Raw genomic sequence first — 12,261 nt, 5'->3', positions numbered from 1 at the left:
ACAATAAATTGCTGCTGCTGCTGCTAAGTCACTTCAGTCGTGTCTGACTCTGTGCGACCCCATAGACGGCAGCCCACCAGGCTCCCCCGTCCCTGGGATTCTCCAGGCAAGAACGCTGGAGTGGGTTGCCATTTCCTTCTCCAAGGTATGAAAGTGAAAAGTGAAAGTGAAGTCGCTCAGCCATGTTCAACTCTTAGCAACCCCATGGACTGCAGCCCACCAGGCTCCTCCGTCCATGGGATTTTCCAGGCAAGGGTACTGGAGTGGGGTGCCTTTGCCTTCTCCGGCTACAATAAGTACCCCCTAACAAATTCTATAGGTATATATTTCTTTGTGTTAATTTAGCTGGATATTATTTGTTCCTTTATCAGTCAGGTTTTCTGCATTTGTGCTCAGAATTTGGTATCAGGGAAATCCAGTTGCTTGTTAGTAAAATAAACATTATATTTTTATACATCAAGAATAGCATAAATTTTCAAGTTCCTTGAAGATTTTATTTAACTCATACATGGAATCTCTTTGGTCTAGAAACTATTGGGGAGACATTATTTTCAAATACATTACATGGTTGTTAGTGTTTTCAGTTTTTCTCCATCTTCCTGAGCCAATTTTCTTCCCTAGAAAACCATTTGCTCAAACTAGGTTTTACCTTTTAATAAGTAAAATATGTATATTTTAAATACAATATTTTAAAATATGCTGTTTTATCTTTCTGATATTGTGCATGCAAGTTTTCTCCCCTTACCCCCAACTTACCTATCCAGAGATCTATTTTGCATTTCTTTAAAAAAGCAGCACTTGGGTTTACTTATTAAGCATAGTGTATTGAGAGCCATGCCTCTAGAAGAAGTAGTAAATGTGTTATCTGTATGTAGTCAGTCACTAGAATGGATATACCCAGGGCTGTCTGCTCATCTACATCTCCCTTTCTGCAAGCAACCCCTTCACTTAGAGCAGTGGCCCCTGCAGCCATGCTGGTAATGAATAGCCTGACCTCCTAATCTGGCCTGGACCAGGTACAGAGACACTTGTCTCAAACTACAGCTAACGTTAAGCAATCCTGGGAACCTGAAACTGAGAATCACACATACTAGTTAATGTCTGCCATTTGCTCGAATAGATAATTACTGCCTTAGTTTCTGGCTACAGTTCTTCTTGAGGTCCTGTCATCTTGCCTATATTTGGTTCCATGAAATATACCTATAACTTTATAATAAATCACCTTTTTCTGCTTTACTTATTTTGAATGTTTCTGCTCTTTTCAGCCGGATGATACTTGATTCAGACGATCACTGAGTCCAACAACCACCACATCACCACCTCCAGAAGTACAGAAATTATATGTTGGGCATGTTGGTGTGGCCTCGACTGAAGGGACAGTGTGAATCAGATGGTGGTCAGTCCCTCTATATTCTTACTTTTGGGGGTGATATTTATTTATTTACTTATTTATTTGGCTGCACAAAGTCTTAGTTTCAGCATGCAGGATCTTCGATTTTTATTGAGGTATGCAGGATCTCTAGCTGTGGCAGGCAACCTCTTAGTTGTATGTAGCATGTGGGATCTAGTTCCTTAAACAGGGATCAAACCTGGGCCCCCTGCATTGAGCATTGACTCTTAACCACTGAATAACCAGGGAAGCCCCTTATCATCTTACTTTTTAAGTTTATGGGTTATCTTAAGAGATTTCAACTTCCACCTGATTTACTAAAAGAACGTTTGTGCTATATATTTACAGTCACTCTGGTATTGAGAGTTTGGTTAAGCTACTCCATGGTATTGCTGCCTTGGTTGACATTCATTTTGTTTGGTCAAGTGACCAGTGGGGGCCTTAATCTGACACTAGACTCCACATGCAAGCATGTGTCCCAGATAAAAGCTCATAGAATCATAAACAAATGTAAGCTCCTCGTATGACTTCACCAACAGCCCCTCACCCTTCTCAAGGCCTTTCGCTTGTATGCCCCTTAGATAAGACACATGTGGAACTTTTCAAAATCGCACTCTTTCTACTTCACATTGACCGTCTGGCCTTAGCCTACTGCTGCTGCTGCTAAGTTGCTTTAGTCGTGTCCAACTCTGTGCAACCCCATAGACGGCAGCCCACCAGGCTCCCCCGTCCCTGGGATTCTCCAGGCAAGAACACTGGAGTGGGTTGCCATTTCCTTCTCCAGGAACCTCAAATTACTCCACATGTAGCCCGTAAAAGAGGCATATTTCCCGGGTCCTATCTGTTTCTCTGCCTGAACCCTACCTTGACTTCCCCATGTGGCCCTTGGAGGTGTACCACGTACTTCCTCCAGGACTGGTGAGTAATTAACTTCTGTTTCAGTTTCTCTTACGGCCTTTTGTTGACCCTCCTCACTGTCCAGCACCCTGTGCTCCAGGTAACAAATGTGTATTTGTAACAAAGTCTTAAAACCTGGTCACATGAGCTCTGATGAGGGGGGCTTTCTGATGAGTGAGGAACCCTGCCAAGCTGGACAGAAACCAAAACCAAAAGGGTTCAAATGAAGAGTGAATTTTTTGCCACAAAATGGAAACACACAGACCCTGCTGGATCTGAGGGTTCAGATGATGTCCCGAGTTTGCCCCCTGTCTGCTCCTCCCAGTCACGACTCCCCGATAGTCTTATCCATGTGCCAGGGCCAGGCATCCAATCAGCCCAGCAAGTTCAGTAGAAAAATGAAATTGTCCTGATGACTCTGGCAGGAAATTCCTGCCACAGACACTAATGGTTCAGCTGGTACCCTGAACTAATTACCATGGGGAAGGGGGCTGGACATGCAGGATGTGTGAGACCTGGAAGTGGACGTGGGGACAGAGATGCAAAGAGCACAGCTGTGACTGACAAAGCCAGACAGCGGCGCAGAGATCTTGGGATTCCTGTGGTGGGGATGAGTGGTTAATACATTGCAGAAGCCTTGACAACACACCTTCATCTTGAGGGCCCAAAGGCCTTCTGCCCCAAGTGAGCTGTCACCTGTCAACTTCAAGTTGATGAGAGTAGGAAGCATGCACCAGGAAATTCTCAGGATACACTGGTATTGGCAGGTATGTTGAATATTTTATTGGACCACCCACATACACTGTTACTTTTGTCCCACTGCATCTTTTAAGGCATCCCAGGACACAGAAATCAGCATCATCTGCTTTCCCTGCTTTTCTTACCAAGCTGATGGGGAAAGTAATAAAACCTAGCTAAATGGGGATACTGTAAATTCAAAAGGAAGCACTGTCATTTTAGCCAGGGCCATTTAAAAAATTGTACTTGAGTATTTCCTCAGCATCCACTGTTTTCCAAGCTGTGCTACGTGCAGAGGATATTAGTATGGAACAAAACAGACCCATTTCCTGCTCTCGTGAGCTGCCTCTTGCATCCCCATAGGAGATGTTCCAACCCTTTACTTTACAAAGTAAAGAGATGTTCCAAACCTCTTTACAAAGTAAAGAGATTTACTTCTCAGCTGTCAGCCTTGCTTATCTCCTTTAAAGATAAAAGCCAGCAGCCATACCTTGCTATCCCCTGAACCCCAAGCCCAGGTACATCAGAGACACGTAAGAAGACTGGTTCCCCAGCCAGCTTCCTGAGAACAGACTCGGATCCATGAGGACAGCTGTAGAAACCAGAATAGGTGTCTTGAGTTCTTTGTCCAAAATGATCCAACAGTCTAGGGTAGGTAAGCTCAAATGCTGCAGCAGCCAGGCAGGTAACAGAGATGTGTGAGATGGGAAGAGTGTAAGACAACTGGTGCTAAACAGCTGGGATTACAAGAATAACAGGTGCCTGGGTATTCTGCCTTTAAAGCACTGCAGGAGGCCAATCAACCCCCTTCAACAAATCCGCAGGCTGCGTCTAGCTCCACATCCGACCAGTCTGCAACTGTTGCTACTGACTCTCTTCAAAGAAACTAAGGAGAATCCTGCCTCACGAATGAGAAACACAGCCACACCAGTTACCCTTAGATCCTAAGACAAGAATGCCTAGTAGGCCTGCTGGTGCATTCGTTCATTTATTCATTTGATGAATGTTTCAGTTCAGTTCAGTCACTCAGTCATGTCCGACTCTTTGCGACCCCATGAACCACAGCATGCCAGGCCTCCCTGTCCATCACCAACTCCTGGATTTTACCCAAACTCATGTCCATTGAGTTGCCGTCCAACCATCTCATCCTCTGTCATCCCCTTCTCCTCCTGCCTTCAATCTTTCCCAACATCAGGGTCTTTTCAAATGAGTCAGCTCTTCGCATCAGGTGGCCAAAGTATTGGAGTTTCAGCTTCAACATCAGTCCTTTCAATGAACACTCAGGACTGATCTCCTTTAGGATGGACTGGTTGTTTACTGAGGACCAATTAAGTGCAGGGTGCTGTGGTAGGTATTGAAGCTACAGTCATAAATGAACTCCCCCCATCTCCCAGCCCACTCCATAGAGCTCACATTCCCAAGGTAGGGATGGGGAGACAAGTCATGGAAATTAAACAAGTAAGTGAAACATGTCATGAAGAAAACACACAGACGGGAGAGGCTACTTTAGAAAGGCCTCTCCAATGGATATACTGGCCTCTGGTCTGAATGATGGGAGGGAATCAGGACTGGGCAGCAGAGAGCTCACTCTAGGAATCAAGTGCAAAGGCCCTGAGGCAGGAAAGGAGCTCAGGGGGTTCAGGAAGCAGAGGGGCCCCTGTGGCTCTAGTGAGGGCTGTATGAGCCAGGGGCCACAGAAATCAACAATAACCAAGATCTTGGAGGCCATGGTAGGAGTTTTGTATTTTATTAAGTTCCATTGACCCATGACTCCAGGAAGGAGGCTCCATCCCTAGCTCTGGACTAAAAACAAACTCGTATTCGGATGATGGTGCAGATGCCTATCTACTACCAAGACAGAGGACCGAGGATGCTCTGAGGATCCCAGTTTCCCTGTCACCTCACCTCCCAGACATCCCAGGGCACAACCCAGGCCCCTCTGAAACAAAAACCACCTGCCCAGCAGGTACAGGTGTCAACATGTTCAGCAGCAGCAGCCAACTGGGTTCAGCCACAAGCTGAGACAAGGGTGAGGAGAAGGGTGTCTACAAGCCTCGTGTCACTGATGGGGCCCCAGAGTGGGCTGGAGTTCTGGGGGCCAGAAAAGCAACATGCACATCCAAAGCCCAGGACAAAACTAGGGCTGTTTCACCCATTCCTTCCACAAATATTTACTGGGAGCCTACAATGTGCCAGGGGTGGTTCTAGGTGCTGAAGACAGCAGTGAACAAAACTGATGGTAATTCCTGCCTAAAGGGAGAGAGAGAGACTCCCCCAGAGTAAATTATATAGTATAAAGTCATAATTGCTATGAAGAAAATAAAGTATGGAAGCAGGATGGGGAGTTCTGATGTGCATGGGGTGGGGTGGATGTAATTTTAAGTAATGTTCAGGGGGAGTCTCGCTCACAGTGAAATAGAGATTTGAGCGAAAGAGGGAAGCAAGTCACGTGGCTAACTGGGCAGAGCATTCCAGTACAAACAGCAAGTGTGAAGGGCTTGAGGCAGGTGTGCTGGACATTTAAGGACGAGCCCTGTGGTGGGCTGTTGGGGTGGGGAGGAGGCTGGAAGGATCTGGGGCACATCATCAAAACTCTCCAGGTCTGCAATCACCTGGAGACTCACTCTCCACCTGCCCACCTTAGGCCAACCACCCCTCCCCTAAGAAACCTTCCGACCAGTGGAAAGTAAGTCTCCTTCCTTGGAAATAAAGTATTTGGTTTCTGCCATTTCACTTGGGACTGCTCAGTTTCTGCCAGAGATTAATGTTTGTAGGTTTAATGCAGCCATAAATCACAGGCTACAGATTGCTGGAGTTTTCCATCAAGACTGGCAGTGGGAATTTTGAAGGGAAGTAGAGACTTCCTCTAAGTTGGACTAAGCCAATTCTGCAGTTGTAGCGAGGTGGATGAACCTAGAGCCTGTTACACAGACTGAAGTAAGTCAGAAAGAGAAAACAAACATGGTATATTAACGCATGTTTACAGAATCTAGAAAGATGGTGCTGCAAGGTATCTGCAAGGCAGGAATAGAGACCCAGACGTAGACAATAGACTTGTGGACACAACAGAGGAAGGAGAGAGTGGGATGAATTGAGAGAGTAGCATTGAAACACGTACATTACCATATGTAAAACACACCGCTAATGGGAAGTTGCTATATGACACAGGGAGCTCAGCCCAATGCTCTGTGATGACCTAGAGGGGTGGGGGTGGGGAAGAGGTTCAGGAGGGAGGTGACATATGTGTACTTATGGCTGATTCACGTTGTTGTATGGCAAAGACCAACACAACACAATTACAATAATTGTAAAACAATTATTCTCCAATTAAAAAAAAAAAAAAGGAAGTCAGCTTTGACAGGAGAAGACCACTTTGGCCCCAACAAGGAAGTCTCTGAAGCAGGAGGGCAGGCAGCCCGGAAAGGCTGCCAGGAGATCTGGCAGCTGGAATACCAACCATGAGAATGAGCAGTAAATTACTGATTCAATTACATTTTCAGTAAAGAATCACAGAACATGTACTAAATTCAGTTATCTAGCCTTGTGCAAATTTATGAGTTCCCAATGTCTTTCCCCACATATTCCCCTTTGTGCTAAGAATTATTAGAGGCAGCCTGCATTGTTTGAAAACAAGAACGTGTACCGTGAATGTTACAAAACCCTCCGTGCTAGGCAGTGTGAAGGGTCAGGAAGGGTCTTCCCTGTGTGTGGGTAATATTTGACTGGGATCATTAGGTAGAGAGGCAAAATTGGAAACCAAGAACAGAATGGGTTTATCATATTTCTGATCGGCAAGATTTGGGGTTTTCTTTATTATACTGAAGTAGCCCTTTACACAGAGAAGACAATGGCACCCCACTCCAGTACTCTTGCCTAGAAAACCCCAAGGATGGAGGAGCCTGGTAGGCTGCAGTCCATGGGGTCGCTAAGAGTCAGACACGGCTGAGCGACTTCACTTTCACTTTTCATTTTCATGCATTGGAGAAGGAAATGGCAACCCACTCCAGTGTTCTTGCCTGGAGAATCCCAGGGACGGGGGAGCCTGATGGGCTGGGCTGCAGTCTATGGGGTCGCACAGAGTTGGACACAACTGAAGTGACTTAGCAGCAGCAGCAGCAGCAGCAGTCCTTTACAATCCATCCAATGAATTCATGTACATCATCGCAGAGAAGTCCAGCAAGGAGGGCATTTCCCTCATTGTGCAATGCAGAAACAGGCTCAGAGAGGGAAAGGAGCTTGTCTAAGGTCACACAGTACAAGGCAGGGACTTGAACCCTGGTTGTCTGAGGGGGACTTTAAAGCTCTTTAAAGCTACTCTAGTCTCCTCACTAAACTGACTGCCTCCCCAGAACAGCTGACTCTCCCTGAAACAGAAGAAACTGATTCCAAAATAGGCCTTCTTAGAATTATATTTATAATAATATAGTAATCTAATTATCCTATACTTCATAATTTGAGAACAAAGAATTTTGTTGTCTCATCGGCTGAATTTTCTGGTGGAAAAATAAGCACAATCCACACCATGAATGCAGGTGCTTACACACCCTCCTTGACAGCCCACGCATGCTTGAGAGGGCCCAGCGCACCTTATTCTTCTAACTTTGGTGTCTAGCCCCATGCCCAGCACGCCGGAGATGTCAGGAAAGGTTTGTAAAATGAATGAATGAACGACAATGGAAAAAGCTATCCTACCTACTTACGAATCGCTCACATCTCTCCTTCAGCTCCCCTCCGATGCACCGAGTGGCTTATTAATTATGGATGGAAATGGAAGCTCTGAAACAGAAACCGACGTGGGTATAATCACACCCTGTGTTTGCATGATCATAAGTAGATTATTAAAAATGGATAAGGCAGCCATAATTGGGCTTCAGCCCACCAGAAATCTTAGAGGAAGCAGATGGAGCATTTGGGCATTTTCTGTGCTTTAATCTAAACCAGCAGAAAAAAAAAAATTGATTAGAAGATTGTCTTTCACATTCCATTATTGATGTCCAGGCTATCATTAGCAAATGGGTCGCTGTAAGAGCTTTCCCCAGTGCAGAATCAGAGACATTGGGATTTTATTTAGAGAGAGTTAAACTTTGCTCTGTTTGTCAGGCCCTTTTGAGAGTTTGGGCATCTGGCCAAAATTGTAAGTGAATTTTTCCCCAAACGCATTTTCCTTTCATTTGAAACGGGGCTGGAAAGGAAATGATATTAACGCATTTTCCACTGTTTATGCTTTAAAATCATCTCAAATACTCATCTAGAGGCTCCAGTGGAAATAACAAGAAGGCTTTCTTAAAGGGAAATCATGCAAAGGCTAGCAGAAAGAAAATGGTGCCTGGATAACACACATGCAGAAAGACGCCAGAAATGTGGAACAAGTAGAGTTCCTATTCATTTATGTGAAAAATTACAACTGTGGAAACCCAAGTTAAAAGTAAATAACATGTAAATAATCAAGGAGGAGCAGTTCTTGAGAGCTTATATCATTGCCAAGTGGTCATATCGACTCTTTTTATCCTCCTGACCATGAGGCAAGTGTTACCATCTCCACTTTACAGAAGAGAAAATAAGAGCTGATGGTTAGAGGCATTAAGGAACAAAAGCCAATCTGAATGCATCCCTGTCTGATCTGTGTCTCATGCTCATCCACTTTTGCTGTACAGGTGTCAGTCATTAAAATCAATATTATTTTTATCACTGTACTCAGGAAATCTCACATAAAGTCATGGGTATGAGCACAAACTGAATTTTTATTATACAAACAGGTGTCATTCAATCTCTCTAACTTTCCTCACTTATAAAATGGGGTTGAGGGATTTCTCTCGTGGTCCACTGGTTAAGAATCTGCCTTGCAATACAGGGGACATGGGTTCGATCCCTGGTCAGGGAACTAGGGTCCCACATGCTGTGGAGCAACTGAGCCCAAGTGCCACAACTAGAGAGTCCCTGTGCTGCAATGAAAGATCCTGCATGTGGCAACTAAGACCCGAGGCAGCCAAATAAAGAAGAACAAAATGGAAGTGATAGTAATACATACCTGCAGAGTTGTAAGGATTAACTGATGTAGTTAATGTTGCTGCTGCTGCTGCTAAGTCGCTTCAGTCGTGTACGACTCTGTGCGACCCCATAGACGGCAGCCCACCAGGCTCCCCCGTCCCTGGGATTCTCCAGGCAAGAACACTGGAGTGGGCTGCCATTTCCTTCTCCAATGCAGGAAAGTGAAAAGTGAAAGTGAAGTCACTCAGTCGTGTCTGACTCTTAGCGACCCCATAGACTGCAGCCCACCAGGCTCCTCCATCCATGGGATTTTCCAGGCAAGAGTACTGGAGTGGGGTGCCATTGCCTTCTCCGGATGTAGTTAATTCTAGGGTATAAAATACCTAGGGCAGTGCCTCATATACAGAATCACTGAATAAAGGGTTGTTATTGAGACTATGTAGCATATGTTGAAATGTTTCTAATCTTCCATTCGAATGACATCCTGGGGCATCAGCTGAAAGCTGCAAAAACCTTCAGAAATGACCCAGCCCTGCTCCCTCATGTAAAGGCCCAGAGGAGAGACATGACATGCCCAAGGCAGAGAACAATCAGGACTACTGCTTTCTGGGGCACTTTAAGGTCACTACCGACTTGATGACACATTGGCTACCAGATGGAAGTAGATATGAACCTCTCCTTTTCTTCCAGAGCCTAATCCACTTACCCCAGAATGGATTTCCCACCACTCTTTACCACCAGAAGTGCTCAACAACTAAGAAGTAAGAGAAGCTTCCCTGGTGACTCAGACAGTAAAGAATCTGCCTGTAGTGCAGGAGATCTGGGTTCAACCCCTGAATCAGGAAGATCCCCTGGAGAAGGGAATGGCAACCCACTCCAGTATTCTTGCCTCAAGGATCCCATGGACAGAGGAGCCTGGCGGGCTACCGTCCATGGGGGTCACAAAGAATAGGATATGACTGAGCGACTAATTTTATTTTTTTTTAAAGGATGGGAAAAGCTTTGGTTTCTTAGGGAAGGTATATGTTTCAGGGCCAGGCAACAAGAATAATCCGTTATCAGCAACGGGATTTCTATTTCTGGAAATGACACAGGATTGAGGATTTACATACTTAAACATGCAAAAATAAGCTAAAGAAACTGCACCAGGACTAGTAGCTTAAGGAAAGCAATTACAGCTTGTAGAAAGAAGCACTGCGCACACTATACCTCTCGACGCCTACCATTTGATGTCAGCCTGTAAGGTAGCTTTGGGCTTCCCAGCTGGCACAGTAGTAAAGAATCTGCTTGCCATTGCAGCAGATGCAGGAGATGTGGGGTTGATCCCTGGGTCAGGAAGCTCCCTTGGCGTGGGAAATGGCAACCCACTTTAGTATTCTTGCCCCAAGAATCTCATGGGCAGAGGAGCCTGGTGGGCTACAATCCATGGGGTTGCAAAGAGACACAACTGAGCATGCACACCTAACCAATAGGGTATCTTTATGCAACAATACTTCTATCTGTTGGGAAACCATAAAAGTTACACAGATCTATAATGTCTATGATATGACTTGGGATCCTTTAAAGGTGGCATGGTTGTACAGTACACGATCTACCCAATTGTACATCGCCCTCTTGCTGGGCCAGTTCACTACTTACCATTCTGAGGGAGGAGAGTGGTTTCACAGAATTAAGTGGAAAAGTCTTCTACAGTCGGCATCTATTTGTGCCACTACCATTCAGTCACTGTTTTTTATAGTAACACTAACCCAACATTTCTTTTGCAGGATTCGCATAGGGCGGATTCCAAACCCTGCTTGAGAAATGGGAATATCCCACCTCTTAGATGTGATGAGTGGTTCAAAAGTGAGCATGTGATCCAACTGAAGCCAATGAATCTACAATCAGACATTTCCTGGGAATGCTGGGAGAGAAGAAAATATTCTTTTTGGTGTATTCAGAATTGCGAGGATACAAGGGCTGAAGCTGCAGCAGGGAACATGCCTCTGCAGGGAGCCTGAGAATGAAGTCAGCACACAGAGCAGAGGAAAGACAGAGGCCTGGTGCATTGTTTTCCTTGTACCAGCCAGATCTGAAGCCCAAATGACCCTTGAACTTTTCAGTGATATGAGATAAAAAGTTCTCTTTTGCTTAAGCCAGCCTCAGTTTGTTTTAATGTCACTCGCACACAAAAAAGTCCTAAGCCTTATACCCCTCACTGGTTTTGAGAGGTCTGGACATCTGGGGTGTTTGAAGCCTGTGCTGGTGGCCTGGTTAATTGTGGAGAAGTCACAGCGCAGTGCTAGGACCATCTGTGGCCTCATCTTCCTTCTCTGCCCCTCAGGGTACTCAATCCAGGAACCTACAAAATCTTCCAGCTCGGGATCCATGTGGAGGAAAATCATAAGGAGAAATAACTGCCTTATGCTTGGGAGGAAATGCCAGACTTGGACAGAACCCTCATGAATTAAAAATGATAAAAAGGTAAAAGTATTGAAGCCTATGAAAACTCCATCATAAATGGACAGAGCACAATTATGTTTTTGCAAGGGATTTACCAAAGGAAATAGAAGTAAATTCCAATAGCATTTGCTTTGTACTTTTAATAAAATTGAAGAAAAATGCAGACATCATGAAATAAAAACATAGACAAGATGAAAATAAAAAGATATGAAAATGATTCTGGTGTAGAGGCAGAAAGAAATCAAACCATTTAAAAATGCATTTGATAAATGTCCATTGGAAAATGAATGGATAAAGAAGATGTGATATATACACATGATGGAATATTGCTCAGCCATTAAAAAGGATGAAATAATACCATTTGCAGCAACACGGATGGACCTAGAGATTATGTATTAAGTGAAGTCAGATGAAGACAAATTCCATATGATATTACTTATATGTGGAATCCAAAAAAATGATGCAGGTGAACTTGTTTACAGAAGAGAAAAAGACTCAGAGATTTCGAGGTGGGCTTGTGGTTGTCAAGGGGGAAAGGTGGGGAGGAGGAATGTATTGGGAGTTGCAATTGGTATAGCCACACTGCTATATATAAAACAGATAATCAACAAGGACCTACTGTATAACACAGAGAACTATACTTAATATTCTGTAGTAATCTATATGGGAAAAGAAGCTGAAAAAGAATAGATATATGAATATATATATATACTTTAAATCACTTTGCTGTACACCTGAAACTGACTTCCCAGGTGGCACAGTGGTAGAGAATCCTCCTGCCAATGCAAGAGATGCAGGAGATGTAG

The 12,261-nt window shown here is 44.5% G+C and overlaps 1 protein-coding gene across 1 annotated transcript in view; it reads right to left on the bottom strand.

The window, feature by feature from the left end:
* The window catches only part of HS3ST2 (heparan sulfate-glucosamine 3-sulfotransferase 2), a 116,434-nt gene that overhangs the window by 57,791 nt on the left and 46,382 nt on the right, over positions 1 to 12,261 (bottom strand). The gene's annotated exons all lie outside the window — the stretch shown is intronic.

This window comes from Bos javanicus, chromosome 25 (assembly GCF_032452875.1).
Source record: "Bos javanicus breed banteng chromosome 25, ARS-OSU_banteng_1.0, whole genome shotgun sequence".
In the NCBI taxonomy this organism is placed as follows: domain Eukaryota; kingdom Metazoa; phylum Chordata; class Mammalia; order Artiodactyla; family Bovidae; genus Bos; species Bos javanicus.
The sequence above is the reverse complement of the archived record's forward strand: the minus strand, read 5'-3'. Positions and strand labels throughout refer to the sequence as shown.